The sequence below is a fragment of the Cupressus sempervirens genome, chromosome 1 (assembly GCF_028749045.1).
Source record: "Cupressus sempervirens isolate cs-2001-9-10 chromosome 1, ASM2874904v1, whole genome shotgun sequence".
NCBI classification, from domain to species: Eukaryota; Viridiplantae; Streptophyta; class Pinopsida; order Cupressales; family Cupressaceae; genus Cupressus; species Cupressus sempervirens.
The window spans coordinates 49,381,199-49,403,136 of record NC_143118.1 but is presented as its reverse complement, the minus strand read 5'-3'; the positions used below and the strand labels follow the sequence as shown (position 1 = coordinate 49,403,136).

At 33.2% G+C, this 21,938-nt stretch overlaps 1 pseudogene; it reads left to right on the top strand.

Moving 5' to 3' along the window:
• The first annotated feature begins 1,613 nt into the window (after positions 1-1,613).
• LOC149576116 (phosphoenolpyruvate/phosphate translocator 1, chloroplastic pseudogene) lies at positions 1,614-2,754 on the top strand (annotated as a pseudogene).
• The last annotated feature ends 19,184 nt before the right edge of the window (positions 2,755-21,938 follow it).

The window sequence follows — 21,938 nt, the reverse complement described above, 5'->3', positions numbered from 1 at the left end:
AAAGATTCTTTTGAGAAGGTGACTGTAAATCCTATGGACTTGGGTGGGCCTAATAGCTCTGTGTAAATCCTTTAACAAGGTGGCATTCTAAGTTGAATGTTCTTAAGTCTTCTAGCAGGGAACACTCCTAACAAGGTGTAGAAATCCTTTAACAGGGTCACATCTGACAGTGTGTAAAGCCTTTAACAAGGCAGGCCTTTAACAGGGAAAACCATCAGAAGTGGTTGAAATCAATTGCGCAGTAATTTTGTGGGTATCATCCTCACCCCAGTTTTACCTTCTTATTCCTAGAGGGTTTTTGGGTCACCAAAATCTCAACTGTTATGTGGTGATGCATGTTTTACTTTTCAAGATTGTTTAATGTTTAATTGCATGCATGATAATTTCAATTATATGCCATTAAGGATTTGACAAGAAAGTAAAAAGGATAGAACTTTTGATTCACCCTCATTTTATTAAAAAACTTGGATTGGACATTATTGGACCTTGAATAACTGATTCACCCCCCCTCTTAGTTATTCTAAAATAATTTGAATATGGGCACCTTGGAGCTATAAACACCTTCATCAAACTCACATAGAGTTGAGATTAGAGATCATTGCCAATCATATTCAACTTTGGGTTTTATACTTGCTTCTAAGCTCTGGGAGATTGGAAATGAAAATGGGGAAGGAAATTAAAAACAAGAAAATCATAGAGCACGTTGTGGTGGCTTTTCTTCACATGTCATGGCTTTAACCTGCTCTTTCAATGAGGCATGTAACTTTTTAGTCTCCCCTGGGGATTCGCTGTGGGTAAAGCTTTTGTTTTTACAAAATCAATTTTATACATATTCCACAAACTCTGCATTTATTCTTATTCCTGTATCCACCTTTGTGTGGCTCTAATCTTTTTATGGCTTTCTCTAGTGGAAATTTCAAATTCTTCATGAGTGGCTCATAGACATCAATTAGCAATTACATAAATTGAAACTCTTTTTCCAAGCTATGGGCTACCCTACATCTGACGTTCCTTCCACTTGGTTGCTACCTTTTGACTTAGTTATATTTTTCCCAATATGTGTGGGCTTACATTCTCCAACTCTCCTACTTGGCATGATTCAATGTCCCTCTCTATTTAGAAATTGCATCCAACAGCCCCATGATATCATTGGTCGAACAGGGCTTCCTAGAATTGTGAACAACTACACAAATGCACAAAACAATAAATGACCAACTTTAAGGGGTTCAAAACCTAGTCAAAATGGATTCAAAATGACTTGAAATTTGGAACATGGGTTCTTTGATATGCATACTAAACATCCCCAAAGCAGCGGGCCATGAAACATTCCTAGGTAAAAGATAGTCAAATGCAAACTGGGCCTCTGGTCACTATTTGACACTTGGGTAGAATTGCAAATTTTGACACTAGCTCAAAATGGGACTTCGCAAAATGGTTCGAAATGTCAGTTTAACTTCATGGAACACATGGATGCACTAAATGAAAGGTGTTAGAAACATGAAACACCACTTGGGGCTCAAAGGTACAACCAGGTACAATCTCATTTAAAAGCGCTCATAGGGCTCAAATTCTCAATGGTACTCAAAATTGACCAAGCAATTTTTAGTCCCAACATGCCCTTCCACTCAAATTTGGAATCAAAAGATAAACCCCTCATTTTCAATTTTCTCAAATAGTCAAAAGAGGCCAGATTAATTTCATGTGTTTTTTTGGCTCAACTCTTAAGAAGATTGAGAATGGGCCCCTCGGGGATGTTTGTGTTAGATCAAGGCCATGTCAATAGAATTGGGCCATACCATTTACTAATGATGATTCAAAGAGTAATCTTATAAAGACCTTGTATTCATTATCTCTATTTGGTCTTTGGTATCTCTTCAATATTTATTTCAACATTTATAACAAATAGGTTTTTAAGGCATATCCCTTACCAATGACAATCACAAACTTCCATTTTCTAGTGGGAATTGTAATTGTATTATTCATGTGGTATACTAGATTACATAAGAAACCTAGAATACTTGGTTCATAGATAATGATGATTTTATCTTTGGCATGTTCCTGCACCATGAGAAATTTTTTACCAACATGAACCTTGGCAAAGTTGTTTTTTCTTTAACACATACAATAAATCCATGGAGCCCTTTTCTTCGATTATCTTGTCAAAATTATTTCTTGGTGAGACATCAAATCCATTGGTTGTCAATTCTCTTGCATCTATCGTCGGTGGAGTAGCATTGACATATATGATAAAGGATTCTCTTAACTAGGTTGGATTTGGGAATCTAGTCACTTCAAACTTGACATTTTAGTTTCATAATGTTCTTAGTAAGAAATTTATGGCGAAGAAAGATGAATCTCTCAACAATATAATTTTTTTCTCAGTAATAAAGTTATGTCATTTTTCTGGCTTCCTCTAGTAACTCTTTTCTTTGAGGGTTTTAAGTTTACACCTACTTACATGCAGTCTACATGTTTAGATGTGAAGGTGATATTTCTGTAAGCTTTGCTAGCATGGGTTCACTTTTTTTCCCCATATCAATGGTATTCTGCATGATAGGTTAGAAGATATCTCTACATACACATTCTATGGGTAACTGTGTTAAGTAAGTGGTTGTTATAATTACCTTAATTCTTATCTTTAGGACACCCATTTCTCCAATAAATTTTCTCAAAATTGGTATTGCTCTAGTTGTAGTTTTTGCATATTCAAGGATAAAGAAACTAAAATTGAAGCCCAAATTGAAGGAAAACTAAGGTTTGTTGAAACTAGTGGTGAGCTTGGTTTTTGACATGATAGGTTGAGCACAGTGACAATTACCAAAATTTATGTATGATCTGATAATTAACATGATATTGTTTTTAAAATTAATAAAATAAATTTTGGCATTCACATGTTAGCAAATATCTATGTAGTCATTTTACTCTTTCTTGTAGACTCTTCTTGATGTTTTGTTTATGCAGAGAATAATTTTTTTGTCAAAAATAAATTAAAACCTAATTTGCATCAAATTATTTGGTAGTTGCATACTGTGATATAAGTAGGAAAGATCCTAGTTAAGCATTGAAACCCATATAGGCTAAATTTCTATAAAATAGAGCTCTTGCACTTAAAACCCCTGAGAGTTTTCATAGAGAAGTTATCTTATTATGTAAGTGTATGGGATGCTTTTTTGAAGGCACATGTTTTTTGGATTCTAGATTAGAGAAGCCTTCAACTAATTTGTTGAACATGTGCAAATATTACAGGTTTTCAATTCTAAACTAGGTTACCCTCTAGAAATATGTAGCTCTATCTTGATATCTCCTATTTATAACAAGAGTTTTAAATTTTTTGTGTCATAAATTTTTTTTTCCAATTTTCCTTTGAAATTTTTTGTGATTTAGAGAAAACATGATGAAATTGAAGACAAATTCTCTAAGGAGAGAGTTGCTTTGAAAGCTATATATCTGAAGTTGCATGAACCACTACATTCTAAGGTATATTTTTGTTTTCCAATTAGTTTTGGCATAATATCAATCTTTTATATTTTTTGTTATGATTTTTCAATCTATTACCTAATCTTTTGAGCACATTGTTTGTTACCATCATTTAATTATTTTTCAGAGGTATGAAATTGTTAATGGCATAGTGGATGTTGAAACTAAGGATGAGTTCCATAATGAAAATATAATAGAATAAAATAAGGAGAACTCTACCAATTTGTAGATTTGTATCATGGAATAAGTATGGACAATATTTTATAAATATTTTCAAGGGAAATTTAGTTAGTGTTAGGATTCAAATAGTTGCACTTTCCATGAGTTTGTTAGTGTTAGAATTCAAACACTTATATGCTTTGCTCTTAGTGGAATATCCTAAGAATATACCTTCATCACTTTTTGCATCAAGTTTTCCATGTTTTTTATCCTTCAATATATAAAATTTTCTTCCAAAAACTTTGAAATATTTTACATTTGGTGCACCATAACTCAAAGGGTGTGATATTTGTACCTTTCTTGACTTGTACTCTATTCAAGGTATAAATTGCATTACTTATAGCTTCTCTCTAGTACTTTGGTGCAACATTATTCTCCATCATCAATGTCCTAGGACATTTCATGATTGATTCCTCCTTTTAACTATACCATTCTATGGAGGGGTCATCGATGTAGACATTTATCTCTTGATTCCTCTATCATTGTAGAATATGTCGAGTTCCTCAACTATGAATTCACCTCCTATTAAAATAGTTTAATATTTTATCTATTTCTATTTCAACTCTAGATAAATACCACTTAAAAATTTGAAAAATATTAATTTTTTCTTTAAGAAACATCAAAACCATAATTCTAGACTAGTCATCAATAAATATAATAAAATATTTTTCACCATAGTAGCTTTGCACTCCAATAGTTCCACAAAGGTTAGTATAAACCAACTCTATAATTACATTAGAAGTATAGGTCTTTCTCTTGAAACTAGACTTTGTTATTTTCCCAATTGACATTGTTTACACATCACATTATCATGTTTCTTTAATCTTGGTAATCCTCTTACTCTCTTCATCTTAAGTTAATGCTTATCGAATTGTCAAATTTTACATGACATAAAAACTTATGCCATAACCATATATCATCACATTGTGTAAACAAACATGTATCATTAGATAGGTCTAGATACAATAAGTTACCTCTTGTTCGATCTTCACTTCCTATTGATTCACTAGAACCATTGTAGATCTTAGTATTATTAATTGAAATTCAACACTGTAGCTTGAACTATTTAACTATGCCACAATAGAAAAATTTCACTTAAGTTCTTCAACCTAATAAGCATTATCACATCTGATCTTATCACTCAATCTTATTGATCCTTTACCTTTCACAAGACATGGTGCATCATTACCAAACTTAACACAACTTCTTTTATAATGTTCTAAAATTTCAAACTTACTTTTACTACTAGTCATGTGATGTGATCAACCATTATCAATCTTCCATATATCACCCTTACTCACATATGAAATAAGTACAATTTTCTCATCTTTATTAGAATCATCTTTCATAGCAACATAAACAATGTCTTCATCATGACTAGTAGAATCATCACCAGTCTCTTCTTCAACAATGTAACAAGACTTCTTTCCATTTCTTTTTTAGTCTTTGTATCCTTTGTTGTGTTTTCCATCTCATTTTCCTTTGAACTTGATGTCTTTCCTTTCATCCTTGTCTTCCCTATCAAGACATCCTGCAACACTAAGACAACCTTTATTGCATGAAAAATAGAGTATAAGAAGTTTACCTTTGAATTTACCTTTTCCTCTTGGTACTCTCCTAGCCATTAATTCTTCAAGATCTTTAAGATCATCATTAGAAGATTCACTCTCACTATCCTCATACTTTTCCTTTCTTCTTCTGTAATGTCCCCACTAATTAGGACATTAATACCTATAAAACCAAAATTAGAATTTATAAAAATATCTATATAAAAATATATTTTACTATTCTAACCATTTGGCATCTAGCCATTCATATAGGATTACTCATCTCTCACACTGGCACTAAAGCCATTCACACAAGGAATGTAACTCCTATACTGACACTATGAGATTTCATTTACTCAACTAGTCATTCATATAGAATTACTCATCTCTCACACTGGCACAATAGCCATTCATACAAGGATCTCATCTACTATACTGTCACTATGAGATTCCATTTTCTTATTTAGCCTTCATATAGATTTCTCACATTCTCTACACTGGCACATAGCCATTCATATAGAGATGAGCATAGTTCCTACACTGGCACTATAGAGTTTTAATTAACCAACTAGATATATTAGAAACACATCACTATAATATCTTAATAATATTGTTAATTCATTGAGTCTCATACTTAATTAATATTATCTTTAAATACTATTTATTTAACATTACCACTTATATATATATACATATATATATATATATATATATATATATATATATAAACGATCAATGATGCATAATATAGCAGAAATATATTAAAGGAAACTTAAAAACTATATCGTCACCTTTCATGGGCTCGTACCTGCAAGCCTTGATCATTGTTTAGTGTACATTGGAGCCTACACTAATGTCTTCCTCCAAAGTCTTCGCTTGTAACGTTAGACTCCTAATATTATATTTTAACATCTTTAACAAACTCCCACTCTTGATTCTGGACACATGCTTATTTGCCACCTCTCCTTTGTGTTGCCCAGTGTGTGATCTGTGTGGAGGCTCGTACCTTGGTAGTAGCATCTTTCACATGCATTACGTATTCCTATGCTTGAATGGAACCTACCGACCTCGTCCACATCCTAAAAATTGTACGATCTCTACACTCCAATCTTCGAAAGGTTTATATAAAACTCCTTCTCCCCCCTCCTTTCGTGGACTCTTTCTTGCTTTTATATGTGTAGATTTGAGTGATCATGTCACTTCATGGTATAATAAAAGGGCCCACTTTATTATTATTTTATTTATTTGTTTCACTCTCTTAAAAAAAATTGTTTGATATATATATTAGCTGGGTAATTTGTTGATTTAATAACTTTGATATTTGATAAGATATCATTTATTTAATTATTATTTACTCATTTTTATTCATTATGGATAAAAATTAATAGCATTAATACTATGATTATTTTATTGATTAATTATTATATTATGTTTAGATATTCAAGTCTAAAGAATAATTCTTAAGAATAATGTACAGACATATGCATTCGAAGTATTATTCAGACATCAATTTAGGCCCATGACATCTTCTTAGACTTATGTAAAACCAATTGTGACTTAAATATAGATTCAATAACAAGGGCAGTAAAATTATCAAAATTTGAAAATTCAAAAGTAGTAGGAGTATATCTTAGTTCTTGTAATGCATAAACCCCAATAACATAAATAGGAAGTAAGGTTCTCAGTACCTTGTTGATCATAGTCTCATCACTGATATTTCATTTAGCTCCTCTAGTAGCATTCACTACTTCATTGATTCTTCCAACATATTGAGTAATGTTCTCACCTTCTACCATCTTCATGTCATAAAAATTTCCTCTGAAGCTTTCTAATTTGGCTCTTAGTAAATTTTTATCTCTTCTATGGATCTTTGTCAACTTTTTCCACATCTTCTTTGTAGTGTTGCAGTCCTTTATATCATCAAATTGTGATTAGTTTAAGGTAGATGAAATCTCCAACATTGCATGTTTATACTCTTGTTTCTCTTATATCTATTCGGTTGTCATAGGTTTAGGTACTGCTATACATTCATGATCAATTTAGTATAGTGTCGAATGTCCAATTCTATAAATGTTTAGCTTCATCAAAAAAATTCATGTAATTTTTTTTTCCTTGTTCGACTTGGGTATCTCCTTTCTATACATCTTGATCTTTAGCTATAAGTAAATTTAAAATTTTCTTCACAAGTACCAAATCTCATCTGCCAATTGTTAGAATGAATTAGAGTAACTAAGAGAGGGAGGGGGGGGGTGGGGGGTGGGGTGGAGTGTGTGTGGAGGTGAATCAATTATCCTTAGGTCCAGATGTACCAACTAAACTTTTGAATACTTTAAACAACTTAGATCTATTCTTTAAATATCTCGATCTCTATAACAACTTATAAATAACATAAACTTGCAGTCCAGTATCTTGATATTCACCTACTTACATAATGTAAAACATTAAATAGTAAAACATCTCAAACAAAATTCACACAAGTATAACACCAAGATCTAATGAGGAAATTCAAATTGGAAAAAATCACCAGTAACATGCTACCAAATTTTCACTCTTCTGAAGTGAGCTTTGTTAGGAGCCAACCCTATTAAAGGTTACAATACAAATTGCTAGGTGTGACCCTTTTAAAGGATGTAATCACCCTAATAGGAGTGGCCTTATTAGAGGACTTAAGAATATTCCATTAGAATGTCACCTTGATTAAAGGATTTATAAATGACTATTAGGTCAACCTTGATTAAAGGATTTTAAATGATACAAAGGTTGGAAAGTAACAATAGGTTGATCTAATAAATATAACTTTAGTTTTACAAATATAGATCATAATGTAGCTCATCTACTAATTCATTGGCATAACTTCATTCATGTCTCCATCTCCAATCTTTGTTATTCTTGGAATATCCTTCAAGCAACCACTCTTCACCTTTTCTCTACTCCTTCCTTACAGTCTTCTACTCTAGCTCACTAGTCAATAAAATCAACAGTTGCTAAACTCTTTTGGTCAATCCTTATGCCTCCTTAAATAGGTAACTTTGATCTTTTACCACTTAAAAATAATTGTTGATCTTAGGGTTAGGTCAGATTCATCGAATCCTTCCATAATTTTGTTTCTTCCTTCTCCTTCTTGATAATTCTCAAAAAAATCTTTGAATCCATGCCTAGGAATGCTATAGCATGGTTTCTTAACATTAAATGCTCCAGCTCATCAATACTTATCATTCATGCATTTTGACCAATCTAAAATTTACCTATGTTAGCTGGGAATCTAAATTCCTTTATAAACTATGAAATTCTATCACTTGGTCAATATTGTGTTCCTTGGCCTCAATCAACACTAGATAAATTCATCATCACTAAGCTTTCTTGCTTGGCTTATTGTTGAGAATAGATTGAAGAAGTTAATCAAAGAAGGAGATTGTTGAAAGAGGGAGATTGGTGATAATATACAAGTATGAAAAATATGCTTCAATCATTTTTTTGTCACTAACGTCAAACCTGCTATTTGATGGTGAGACAATTGCTTATAAGATTCAAGTACTGTCACTTATTTGATTGATGAAGAGGATTTGATCAAAAGATGTAACAATAGAACCTATAGGAAAGGTTGAGTTATGATTATGTAATGATGCACAAGAATCAATTAAGACATTGATAGCATGATGTATTGATAATCTACTTAAGGTTACAAAGGCTGGCTACACTAAGAAAGTTTAGAAGAACAAGTTACACAAATTTTGTCTGCCAAGCTTGACCAAGTGGATAGTAGATGTCAATCAAAGGCAATGCAAGCCAAGTAGAAAATCAATTGGAGTCAAGTAAAAGTTCATTCTAGTGTATGCCGAGTAGAACATTGGATGCCATGTAAAGTCTAGTTGATGTTGAGCATCAGTAAACTTTAGTTCATGCTGAGTAATTTCATAGTGGATGATGATCAACATAGTATGTGCCGAGCATCAGAAGTTTGATAATGTCGAACTACTACATTATTTAAAAAATCATGAATTTGATGAATTTGAGTTGACAAGTTTGTTTTCTTAGATTATGTGAACCAAGTGAAAGATAAGGTTAATGAGCTGGTGGCATAGAATTCAAGGTAAACAATTTTAAGGTGAATTCTAAGTGGATTCTAGGAGAAATTCCTATAAGAGATATGGAATGTGGGGTAGATTCATTGTATCCTACCTAATCCATCAAAACCCTAATTTGGACGATGGAGAATGAGTGATAATATCTTAATTTTGTATTTATAGGAATGGCTAGTCATGAAGCAAGTTTTTCACGTGTGAGAACCTAAGGAAGACAAGCGGTCAAGGGTTTCTCTTCATCTAGTGACCTAAGAGAAGAGTCTACAATGGCATGCTAAGAAATAAGGCTTAAGGTACAAATACTTAAAGGGAAAACAAGTTATCAAATCTATAAAGTATGAAGGCTAAGTAGAATTGAGGATTAAATAGTGATCTATAATCTACAAATGAAGTTGTAAGTTGTATCACATCAAAGCCTTACTATTACTCTCTAAAAATTGTATCATTCTAGGGTAAATCCTTTGGATTAAGGTTGACCTAATAGTCATTTGTAAATCCTTGAACTGGGTGGCATTCCAAGTAAATGGTCTAAAGTCATCTAACGAGGCTCACTCCTAATAGGATGATTGAAATATTTTAACGGGTTCAGATTTAACAATGTATATTGTAACCTTTAATAGGGTTGGCCTTTCACCGGGCATCACTTAAGAAGAGTGAAAAGATTAGCACATTACTAGTGGTTTTTCGATTTCCACATAAATCATTGTGTCAATTGTGTTAATGAATCTATTATGTTTTATGGTTTACATTTTTGTAAGTTGACTTGATAGTAACCTACAAGATTTAAGTAATTGCATAATCTTATGGATGCATCCATGATGAATAATGTTTTATGGGTTCACTAAGCTATGAAAATCTTTATTTATACATCTAGACCTTGGATAACTAATTCACTCCCCCCTCCCCCTCCCCACCCAGTTATTATAAATTATTCCAACAATTGGTATCCAAGCCATCTACTTAAGAGGACTAGTTTGAAGGTACTAGAAGCACAAAGATCAAGATGTCAAAAAGAGAAGTTCCCAAGCTCAATTGAGATAAAATTCCTGCATAGAAAAGTTTGATGAAGCTACACCTTAGAGGACTTGGAGATCATACATAATCTACCATTTTCATTGAGCATGTTAATCTTACTGGTGCCCCAACTGCTAAGGATATGAAAAAAAAAAAAAAATGCAACTTTGCAATGCTAGAGATTGCCTATGCCCTAAGCACCTATATTGAATTTGATGATATCAAAGATCTTGATAGTGCAAAGAAAATGTGGGATGCCCTAACCACTATCTATGGAGGAGATGCAAATGTTCTAAGAGCCAAAGTTGAAATTCATAGAGGTAAGTTTGATGATATGAGAATGGAAGAAGGTGAGAATATTGCCCAATATGTTGCAAGGATAAAAGAATTTATTAATGCAATAAGAGGAGCTACTAGTAAATTAGATGATGACATTGTGCTAAGTAAAGTCTTGAGAACACTGCTCCCTATATATTCTATTAGATTGTTTGCAATTGAAGAACTGAGATGTATACCAGGGAATGATCTATCACTTGAAGGTCTGATAGGTAGACTCACTGCTTTTGAGCTATCTAACTTTGATAATTACAAAATTAAGAGTATTGAATCTACTTTCAAAGCTAAGGTATCATTAAAGGAACTTGAAGAGAAGAAAAATAATAAGTATGTGTCTATTGATAGTGATACAAATGAGGAGGATGTAAAACAACTTGAAGCACTATTGACAAGAAGATTCCACAAAGGTAAAGGTACATTCAAAGGTAAATTACCTATCATTTGTTTCAATTGCAATGAGGTTGGTCATATTGCTACTAGATGTTTAGAGAAGAAGAATTATAGAGGTCGAGACAAATATAAGATCATAAGAGATGAAGATAGCAAGGACCATAGAGACAAAGGAAAAAAATCATGCTACATTGTTGAAGAGGAAATAAAGGATGATTCTGATGAACATGATGATGAAGTAGTGTATGTTGCAATGAAGGACAAATCTTATGAAGATCAAGAAACTACACTTGTGACTTGTCTGAACAATAATGATAGATGGATCATTGACATTGGCTATTCACATCACATGATTGAAGACAAAAGTAAGTTCATTAACCTGAATTGTTATGATGGAAATAGTGTAATATTTTGTAATGATGCACCATGTTTGACAAAAGGAAAAGGTTCTATCAAATTCACAGATAAGATTTTATGCAACAATGCTTACTATGTTGAAGGAATTAACTATAATTTGTTGAGTGTGACACAACTACATAATTTGGGATGTAAAGTTGAGTTTGAAAACAAGATTGCTAAGATATATGAAACTGATGGGAAAATGATTGGAAAGGGTGATCAAACTAGGAGTAATCTATTCTATCTTGACATAGAAGATGCTACTTGTCTTGTTGTAAAATTTGATGATGTGTGGCTATGGCACAAGAGGTAATTTCATGTTAATTTTGATAATTTGGTTAGTATAAGTAACATGAAGAAGGTTAGAGGTTTTCCTAAGTTGAAGAAGCCTTATAATGTAATGTGCAAACAATGTCAGTTAGGCAAAATGACAAAGTCAAGTTTTAAGAGTAAAACCTATACCTCTAAAGGAATACTATAGATTGTTCATACTAACTTGTGTGGACCAATTTACGTGCAAAGCTACAAAGGAGATAAGTACATTATGCTACTTGATGATTATTCTAGAATGATAACAGTTATGTTTTTGAAATAGAAATTTGATGCTTTCCAAATTTTTAAGTGGTACATAGCAAGAGTTGAGAAGGAAATAGGTAAAAGTATAAAGTGTTTGAGATCTAACAGAGGAGGAGAATTCACATCCAATGATTTTGAGATGTTTTGTAATGACAAAAGAATCACAAATAGATATCTACCACTAGAACACCTCCATAAAATAGAATAGTTGGAAGAAGAAACAAATCTATAATGGACTGTGCTAGAACACTCATGATGGAGAAGAATGTTACTTTGAAATTTTGGAGAGAAGCTATGAGTACAATTGTCTATACCTTGAACTGTGTACAAGCCAAGAAAGGTACTCATTCAACACCTTTTGAACTATTGTATGGATACTCACCCAATGTAAAATATTTTAAGGTATTTGGAAGTAAATGTTACATCCTTAAAGACTTCATAAATGGTAAAATTGATGCAAAAAGTGATGAAGGTATATTCTTAGGATACTCCACAAGAAGTAAATCTTATAAGTGTTTAAATACTAGCACTAAAAAAATTGTGGAAAGTGAAAATGTGAACTTTGATGAATATACAAAGGTATATGAGGTTGAACCTTTGAAAGAACCAGAAGAATAAAAATCATTTTTATACTTTTATGAAGGTATGCCTACTAAAGAAGATGTTCCAAATCAAGCTACAAACCAACATCAAGTTTTAGTGTCTACTGAGTCACACTCTATGAATGTTAAGTTGCATTCAAGAACCAAGCTACATATAGATACAGAATGAAATGGGAGCACATTCTAATTTTGAGATTAGTGTACATGAAAGAGATGTTGAGCTACCTAATAGAGATGTACATAGTGACTTTATAGTCGAGATACAAAATGAAGAAACAAGATTTGAACTATGATTGTCCAAATATGTGAAAAGACACCATCTTGTTGTCAAATCATTGGAGATAAAGATGCTAGACCAATGACAAGAAATAGATTGAGAAATTATAAATGTTTTCTAAGCATGAAGGAACCCAAATCAATGAGAGATGCATTAGAAGATGTTCACTAGAGTAAAGTCATGGAAGAAGAGATTGAACGAATTGAGAAGAACAAAACATGGAGTCTAGTTCCTAGACCAGAAGATAAAAATGTGATTGGCACAAAATGGGTATTTAGAAACAAGCTAGATGAAAATGGTGAAGGATTAGTTTTCAAGGGATATGCACAAGAAGAAGGAATTGACTATAGAGAGACATTCACTCCTATTGCCAAGTTGGAAGGAGTAAGAACTTTACTTGCTTATTTTGCATAAAAAGGTTTCAAATTTTATTAGATGGATGTTAAATCTACATATTTGAATGGTCTATTAGATGAAGAAGTTACATAGAACAAATAGAAGATTTTTTTGATGTTAACAATAAGAACATGGCATGTAGACTACACAAGGCTCCATATGGTTTGAAACAAGCACCAAGAGCATGGTATGAGAGACTTCATAATTATCTTGTGAAGATTGGATTTGAGAGGACTAATGATAACAATAATTTGTACATGAAAATAGAGAAAGGAAAAGGTATTTTGTTATCTGAAATTTTTATTGATGATATCATATTCGGAGGTCAAGATGCTTTATGTAAGGATTTTGGAAATCAGATGAAGCAAGAATTTGAGATGTCTATGTTTGGAGAGATCAAGTTCTTTGTGGATTTGCAAGTATATCAAATGAAATATGTTATATATGTCACTCAATCAAAGTATGTCAAGGAAATATTAAAACCTTTGGATTGGAGGATTCCAACCAGTAAGTACACCTATGGTGATAGGACACAAGTTGTCAAAGAATGATGATTCAACTGAGGTGAATCAAACATTATACAGGTCTATGATTAGTAAATTGTAATATGTAGTGCACAGAAGACCTAATATTGCATTATCCATAGGGATAGTTGCATGATTCTCTACCAATCCTAGGGAGAATCACTTGATGGCTATGAAGAGAATAATGAGATATATCAAAGGAATAAAAGAGTTTGGTCCATACTATAAGAAGAATGTGAAATTTGAATTGAGAACCTACACTAATGCTAATTGGGCTAGAAACATTAATGACAAGAAGAGAACTAGTGGAGGAGCATTTTACTTAGGCAAGAGGTTGGTTACATGGACTATCAAGAAACAAAACTACACCTCAAAATCTATTGTTGAAGCTAAATGCGTTGCCACTGCTTTAAATTGTACAAACATTGTATGGATCAAACAACTACTAAAAGGAATGAAGGAAGATATCATAGAACCAGTGACATTTTATTGTGATAATACAAGTGCTATCAATATATCAAATAATCTAGTGATGCACACAAAGACTAAGCACATTGTAATCAAGTATCATTACTTGAGAGAGTTAGTTCACAATAAAGAGGTGAAAATGGAATATGCCAACACAAATGAACAAATTGTTGATATCTTCACAAAAGAATTACCGAAGAATGTTTACGAGTATCTAAGAGGTAAACTAGGAATGATACCCCTATCTAAGGCTATCTAAGTAACTGTACATAGTGTATTCACATATTCATGAGACTTTAATACAAAATGTAAGATATCATTGTTAAAATGTAAACTCTACAAATGTATCATGTTTCCCTAACTACAACTGCTAAGAAATATCTTAGACCAGCATCTTAGTGATAGTTCTAGAATGGGAGTATGCTTAAAATACAAATCTACAAGAATTCATGCAAGATCTATAACTCTAATACAAATTATATGTAGGTAACAACTCTTAGAATGCTATCAAAAAGGACATGCAATAATCTAACATGTAATAAATGATACTAAATAATATGAAAACAATGTTAAAATGCTATGAACTTGCTAAAATGACAATGCCAAAATGATAAAAAAGAATGTGCCTATAGTGCAGATGCCTAAAACTTGGGTCCTTTAGCTCTTGGATTTCCCTCCTATTTATAGTATTTTAGAAGGGGTTGGGGTAAGAATCAATTTTTTACCTTTGACTGGTGGATAAAGATGAAAATTAGAATGTCTCATAAGGGACTAGGAGGAAGAGTCCAACAGACTTGGTTTTGAGGATAAATGAGGATTTTTTAAATTCTTTTAAATGAAAAAGGGGGATTTTCACTTTTGTGAGGATAAATGACTTTATTGATTTAATAAATGTCTTATTTATTTTCAACACTTTGTCTTTTTCTTCCTCCCTTTTTGAATTTCATTTTATGATTTTGAATTATTTTTCTCCTCTTTTAAAGTTGATTTAGGTCTTATTGATTTGATGGATAATTAATGACCTGATGTGATTTTTTATTTGAAAGTCTATTGTGTTCTTCTTATTTTCTCCTTAATTTGCATTGATTGATTGAAATTGTGTAATTCAGGTCTTTGCAAATTTTTGGGTATCTACAAATGCCCCTCTTTGAGCTAATATGTGAAGCATATTAGATCAAATACTATTTTGATTTTCTAATTTTAGCTCAAATTTTGATGATTGAATGTCTAGTCAGTGATGTCTTGATATTTCAAGGTTGTCACGGTGTCTGATTGTTGATGGCTTGATGCCTGATCATTGATGACTTAATGTCTTGATTATCATTGATTTTGATGTTGTGATATTTTTACTAGGGTACCCTAGTTTTTGGTTAATTTGATGTTTGAAATTTTGGCTAGGGTAGAACTTTTTTCATTTTTTGGAAAATTTTGATGCCCTAGTTTGGATGCCCTGATTTTATATGGATATACTACACCCTCAAAAATGAAATTGGAAAAAAAATGAATGTGCAAAAATTAAGGAGGTTCTAATTTTATTTCTAAAATGTTTGATAATTGATAGATAAAGATGAGCAAGTTGGTTTAATACAATACCTAATTCATGAAAGTGAGCAAAAAAAAGTTCTATTTTTGGGTAAATAGAGTGCCCAAGTGATATAAAAGCCCCTAAGGAGGGTTAAATAGGTCAAAAGTCCCTTTACCCTTGTCATTTTCACACTCTCTTTGGACATTTGGCAATTTGGAGCTTTGAGCTAGCAAGGATGGTGGTCCCTTTATGAGAGAACATATTTGAGAGAGGTCACAAGTACAAGCATCCAACAGACTAAGGTGCCTCAGTAAGTCATCGAGGTCCTCCATTGTTAAGATTTTTAGTTTTTGTGAATTTTGCACGAATTTTTATGGTAGATGTGAGAGTTGAGATATTTTAGTAAATTTATCTTTTCATTTAGCGCATTCAAACAATCTTTTAGCACATACGTGGGGCAAAAAAACACATATGAAACTCTAGTTTTAGAGAAAAATAGCACATTCATTAGGAAAATAGCATGTGTAGCTTTAAATAGCACATTTGAGTGTTTAGGTGCATTTAAATGATTTTGTAGTGCATATGCATTGTGTTTTAATACTTTTGTTTAGAATAGTGTTGATGCACTATTAAATAGTGCATATGATCATTTTTATAGTGTTGATACATGATATAGTGCATCCGACATGGGAAATAGTGCTTCCAAGCATTGTAATAGTGCATAGGTCTATTTTAGTGTATGTAATTAATTTGGTAGTGCAAATGTCTTAGGAAATAGCACAAATGAACTTTGAAGAGTTGAAATAGACTATAAAGCCTTAATAAGTGTAAGATAATGCAAAAGGCTAGATTCTAGGTTTGTCAGCATGGGATTCATCATAGCAATGAACAATAGCAATCAGATAGTCATGAAGTAATGTTGTAGGATCAGTCTAATGATAGATAGGTAAAGAATGATGCCCTAGCTTAGGATACAAAGTATGGAAAACAAACAAGTCTAACTCAAGATAGAGAAGGATGAGTAATAGGTCCAAGACAAAACTAGTACCTAAGTGGCTAGATATAGATAGTAGACTAATGTATGATGATCACTTGCAATGAAAAATTATGTTGTTGTTTGTTTGTTTAATGAAAAATAGATATGTGAGAAAAAGCTCATGGTATGAGGACTATATCTGTGACCCCTGAATGTGGTAGGCAAATTATTAGTCATAGATTGATAGGTGATAGATAGATGTATTTATTTACTATAGATGCCCCAGTTCCAAGTGAACAGAGGGCTATTGACTGATGTGACTGAGCAATGGCACATGAACTACAACAGTGTTCATTTGCATATGGGTGAGATGACAATGATGCCAAAGGATGTGTATCGATTCTTGCGGATCCTACCAGTGGGAGATTTAGTGTACTACAATTAGACTACAAATGGTACTGCCTTCAAAAATTTATTTGGAAATGATAGTGTATCATGGTTCTAGATGTTGCAATATGAGCCATTGCCTACGATTTTGGCAAGATTGATAGGAGGGTTTTTGCTGCTAGATCAATGAGGGCAAGGATGTCTAGTTGGATGGGGCCAATTGATATAGGATATGATTAATCAACCATGGAGATCTGCATAGGGTAGCTACATTTTGGCCCACTTATATCATGACTTGCATCAAGTTGTATATTCTAGAGCTTCATTGCTATCAGAAGGTGTGATATTGTTACAACTATCAACATGGGAGCATCTACCCATTACTCATCCTATATGTGTGCGATAACATCCTCAGGATATGCCTTCTATGTTCTTACTTTGGTGTGATCATGCAGCCTCATTTGGACAAGACAAAGTATTAGTGATAGTTTTTGGATGACATTGATGAGGTTTTATGGAGACCATATAGTTTACTGAGCCATGAGGTGAGGATGATGATAAGATGATATATTTATTTGGTTTGAGATATTTTCTTGGCCAAATGCCCACAGTTAGAGAGAGATTTTATTTTAGGTGGGTTGTGAGATAGTTTGGGCAATGGCAGGGCATGCCAAAGGGGTCATCACATTATGCTTAGGTTCAATCAGAGAGGGTAGTGTGGCGGGCAACCTTGGAGTATGAGGCATGACTAGAGGCTTTTCTATAGATGATAGGTACACCATAACCATGGGCATTATGAGACGGAGAGGAAATTGAAAGGATGGAGGAGGACTATATGTGATGGTCTCATGAGCATCCATTCTTGAGGTACATAGATTAGTGGAGCCTATTTCAAGCATTGATGAGCCATCAAGTGGGGGAGAGGTAAAGGGAGATGATGGCTAGAGAGAGAGTGAGAGGTTTGGTTAGAGCACGAGGGAGATTTGGAGGGAGAGGCCAAGTATTCATGGTATTACTGTAAAGGGATATGGCACAAGGTCTAGTGCATAGACCAGGAGATTTAGGTACAAGGAGACTTGGAGGGATCTAGGGCCATGGAGGTGCAAGGATGAGGGGAGGGATGGGTGGTGGTGTGAGAGCTGGTCACTGAGACAGAGGTGTTGGGTAGGGTAGGGTAGAGCAAGTAAGGGCTAAGTTGCCTGATGATATATAGTTTATCCAGCAATAAAGGCTACGAGTATAGGCTCTGATCAAAGATCCACAGGATGTACATCCATAGGGGTAGTAGTAGGTGTCATTGGATGCATAGCCATCACCTAAGAGGCCAGGGGGATCAACTAACTTAGAGGGTCGATTGAGTGGCATGGAGACTCAGATGGGTGAGTTAAAAAGTACACTATAGGCATTTAAAATGTTGATGACACCGAGGCTGCCACCACCACCACCACCACCATCGAGGATAGATGGAGCTTTGACTAGTTAGACAACCATAGCTAGACATGTTGTAGTGATTATAGACGAGATCAAGTAGGCACCATGAGAGGATAGAAGTGCCCCCAACAAGCAGGGATCTTCAGGTCAACCACATGTGCATGGATGAGTATATATTATGTGTTATGGAATTACTCATCATTATGTATCATTATCCATTTGATGTTCATTTGATATTCATGTGGTGGTGCTTGGCGATCTTTGGATGTTCATGTGGATAGGCATTGTGATCATGTTCATGTTATTTGATCATTTGGATGTTCCTGTTGATGCAGTCCATCTTATATTCACGTTGATTTGACCTTTTGGATGCATTGTTCATTATTTTGCTTTATGAGATATCCAAGTTTATTGATGTTTAGACATGTGCACTTGTTATATCATGGACTCAGTATGCATGTGATGGTTTGATTTGATGGATATGGTAGGAGTGAATATTGATATATATGTGAATGATTAATGCCACATGATATGTGGATAATGATTGAAATAATTAAATGGCAATAATGATGTAATGAATAAAAATGTGATGTGATAGTATGAATTTAATGCAATAAAATAACATGTGGTAAAATGAAATTTGATGTAATGAAAATAGACATAATGGAATGTAATGAAATGACATTTTGGGTAATGAAATGTGATGTAATGATATATAATGGAATAAAGTGAATTGTGAAATGTGATGTACTAAAATGTGATGAAATAGGGGTGAATGAAATGAAAGAAAATGTGGTAAAATGAATTTGATGTAAAAATAGATGTAATGTAATGTAATGGAATGACATTTGGTGTAATGTAGCATGATGTAATGAAATGAGTTGTGATAAATGGAATGTATTGAAATGAATTTTGTGATAACATCACATGATAGAATGGAATGAATTTAGATAAAATGGAGCTAAAGGAATGATATGAAAATGTGATAAAATGTAATTACATGAAATTACAATATAACGAAAATGTGATAAAATGTAATGTAATGAAATGAGATGTAATGTAACATAATGGAATGATATGAAATGTAATAGAATTTAGTGTAATAATATCAAATGGAATGAAATGAAATTTAGAATGTGATGAGGTGTAATGAAATGAATTGAAATTTGTAAGTGAATCAAAAATGTGATGGAGTGAAATATGATAAAATGGAATGAAATGGCAATGATATGAAAATGTGATGACGTGGAATGATAATGTAATGAAAAGATGATAAAACAGGATTTAATGAATTGAGATGATAATGTGATAAAATGTAATGTGATGACATGTAATGGAATGGGAATGTAATGAAATGTGTAAAGGAGATGGGAAAATGAGGTGAATGAATGTAAAAATGGAAGGAAATGAATGTGCTAGAGATGAAAAGACATGGGATGGGACTCAACCTTTGAGACTCAAAAGCCATGAAATGAATAGATGAAATGCATGAATTAAATGTAATGTGATGGGATCAATGGAATATAATGTCACAAATGTAGTGAAATAGGGAAAATGAAATATAATGAAATGAAATGAACTATGGTATGTAATGAAATAAAATTGGATGTCATGAAATGTGATGTAGGTAATTGTGATAAATGAAAGAAAAGCGGATGAAATGAGATGTGATGAAATGAAATTGTTTGAGATTCAAAAGCCATGCAATGTAGTAGATGATATGGTGTAATGAGGAATGAAGTTTAATAAATGGAAATAGTGACTAGAATTGTTTGAGATTCAAAAGCCATATAATGCAATAAGTGGAAGGAAAATATGAGACAATATTGTGTGATGCATAGTGATGTTGTGAGGAGAAGACAAAGTGCATAATGATTGAGTATTAAAAGCTTGCCTTGATATTGATGTTGTTGTCTATTATTGGATAGCGCTTCCTAAATTTGTTGAGGGATGTTTTGAAGGCTTTCTTGTGTAAACCTAATTTATGTGCCAACTGTTTCTTTTCAAGGAACCCAAGAGGAAAATGCAAACTAAATAAATGCAACTAACTGTCACTTTTTTTAAAGAGATGCAAATTAACTGTCATCATAGAGTTCTTAATAAAAAGTGACTAAGTACAACCACCACTATCTTAGTTATGGTAATATGAATACTATGTCATGCTGAGAAGTACCAAAAAACATCAACAATGTACATGAAAAATATGACAATTACTAGAAAACAAAAGTTAGAGCTGCATAAGAATAAAAATAGGCATGTAAATAGTAATGCGTCAGATAAAAGAACTCACGTAAGATATCATACAAAATTGGCCGAGGTACACATGGCCTTCCAAACAAGAGGAGGCACTTACAAGTGGACACCAATAATGCATGAAATCAGAGGATCATTTGAGTTAAATAGTGAAAAACCAAAGGAAAATAAATTATCATGACTTCATCTTGGTACCTCTAGTCAAACACATCATTGAGGTACTAGAAGTACACAATAGTGGAAAAACCCATATTCACGGACCAGCTATGTTAATAGTTGTGTGTAATAGTTCAAGTTTGTTCAATTCTGCCTAGAAGTAACTATTGTACTAGTCAAATAAGAAAGCATGAGATGTGTTAGCAATAATTTAGCAGTAGATTCTATTAGGTGATGTGAATCAATGAGAATTAGAGTGTCAAGGTGTTAGAACCAAGGGTTAAGTATACTTTGTACTAGGGTGACGAGATGTAGAGAGCGGATATGTGGTAAGATCGATAAAGAACAAGTCTTGAGCAAGCGATAACTATAAATAGGCAGATATCATGGGGATGTAATAAAGCAAGGTGAAGAGTATAATATGGCCATTGTGATTATTGAGAAGTGTGAGGAAGTGTGCAAGAAAAAGCATGTCGGGCTAACTAAATCAGACATAGTAGGAGGGTGATGTTAGCTAGGGAAGGTGGATTAGGCAAGGGCAAAGTAAAAAGTACATTTGGTGAACCTTAAAGGAGCTGGTGTATCAACTCGAACTACAAATGTAAATTCCAAAGCAAGGTGAATCAAGTCATGCAAGATGGGGGTTAGCACAACTTGAAGATGTAGGGATCAGGGTAGAAGAAACACCCTTGTCAGTGTTAATGATGTTGTCAGGGACTATAACACAATAGGAATTGCAAGTGGTATTGGATGATGATGAGCCGATGATGCAGGCAGAGAATAGTCTACCTAAGATGATGAAGAGTATGTCCAAAGTGAAGGAGGAGGCAGAGGAGATAAAATCTCCTAAAAAGTCTATGAGAAATTTCTTAGGGATGTGGGTGATGTTAGTGTGGGTGAGGG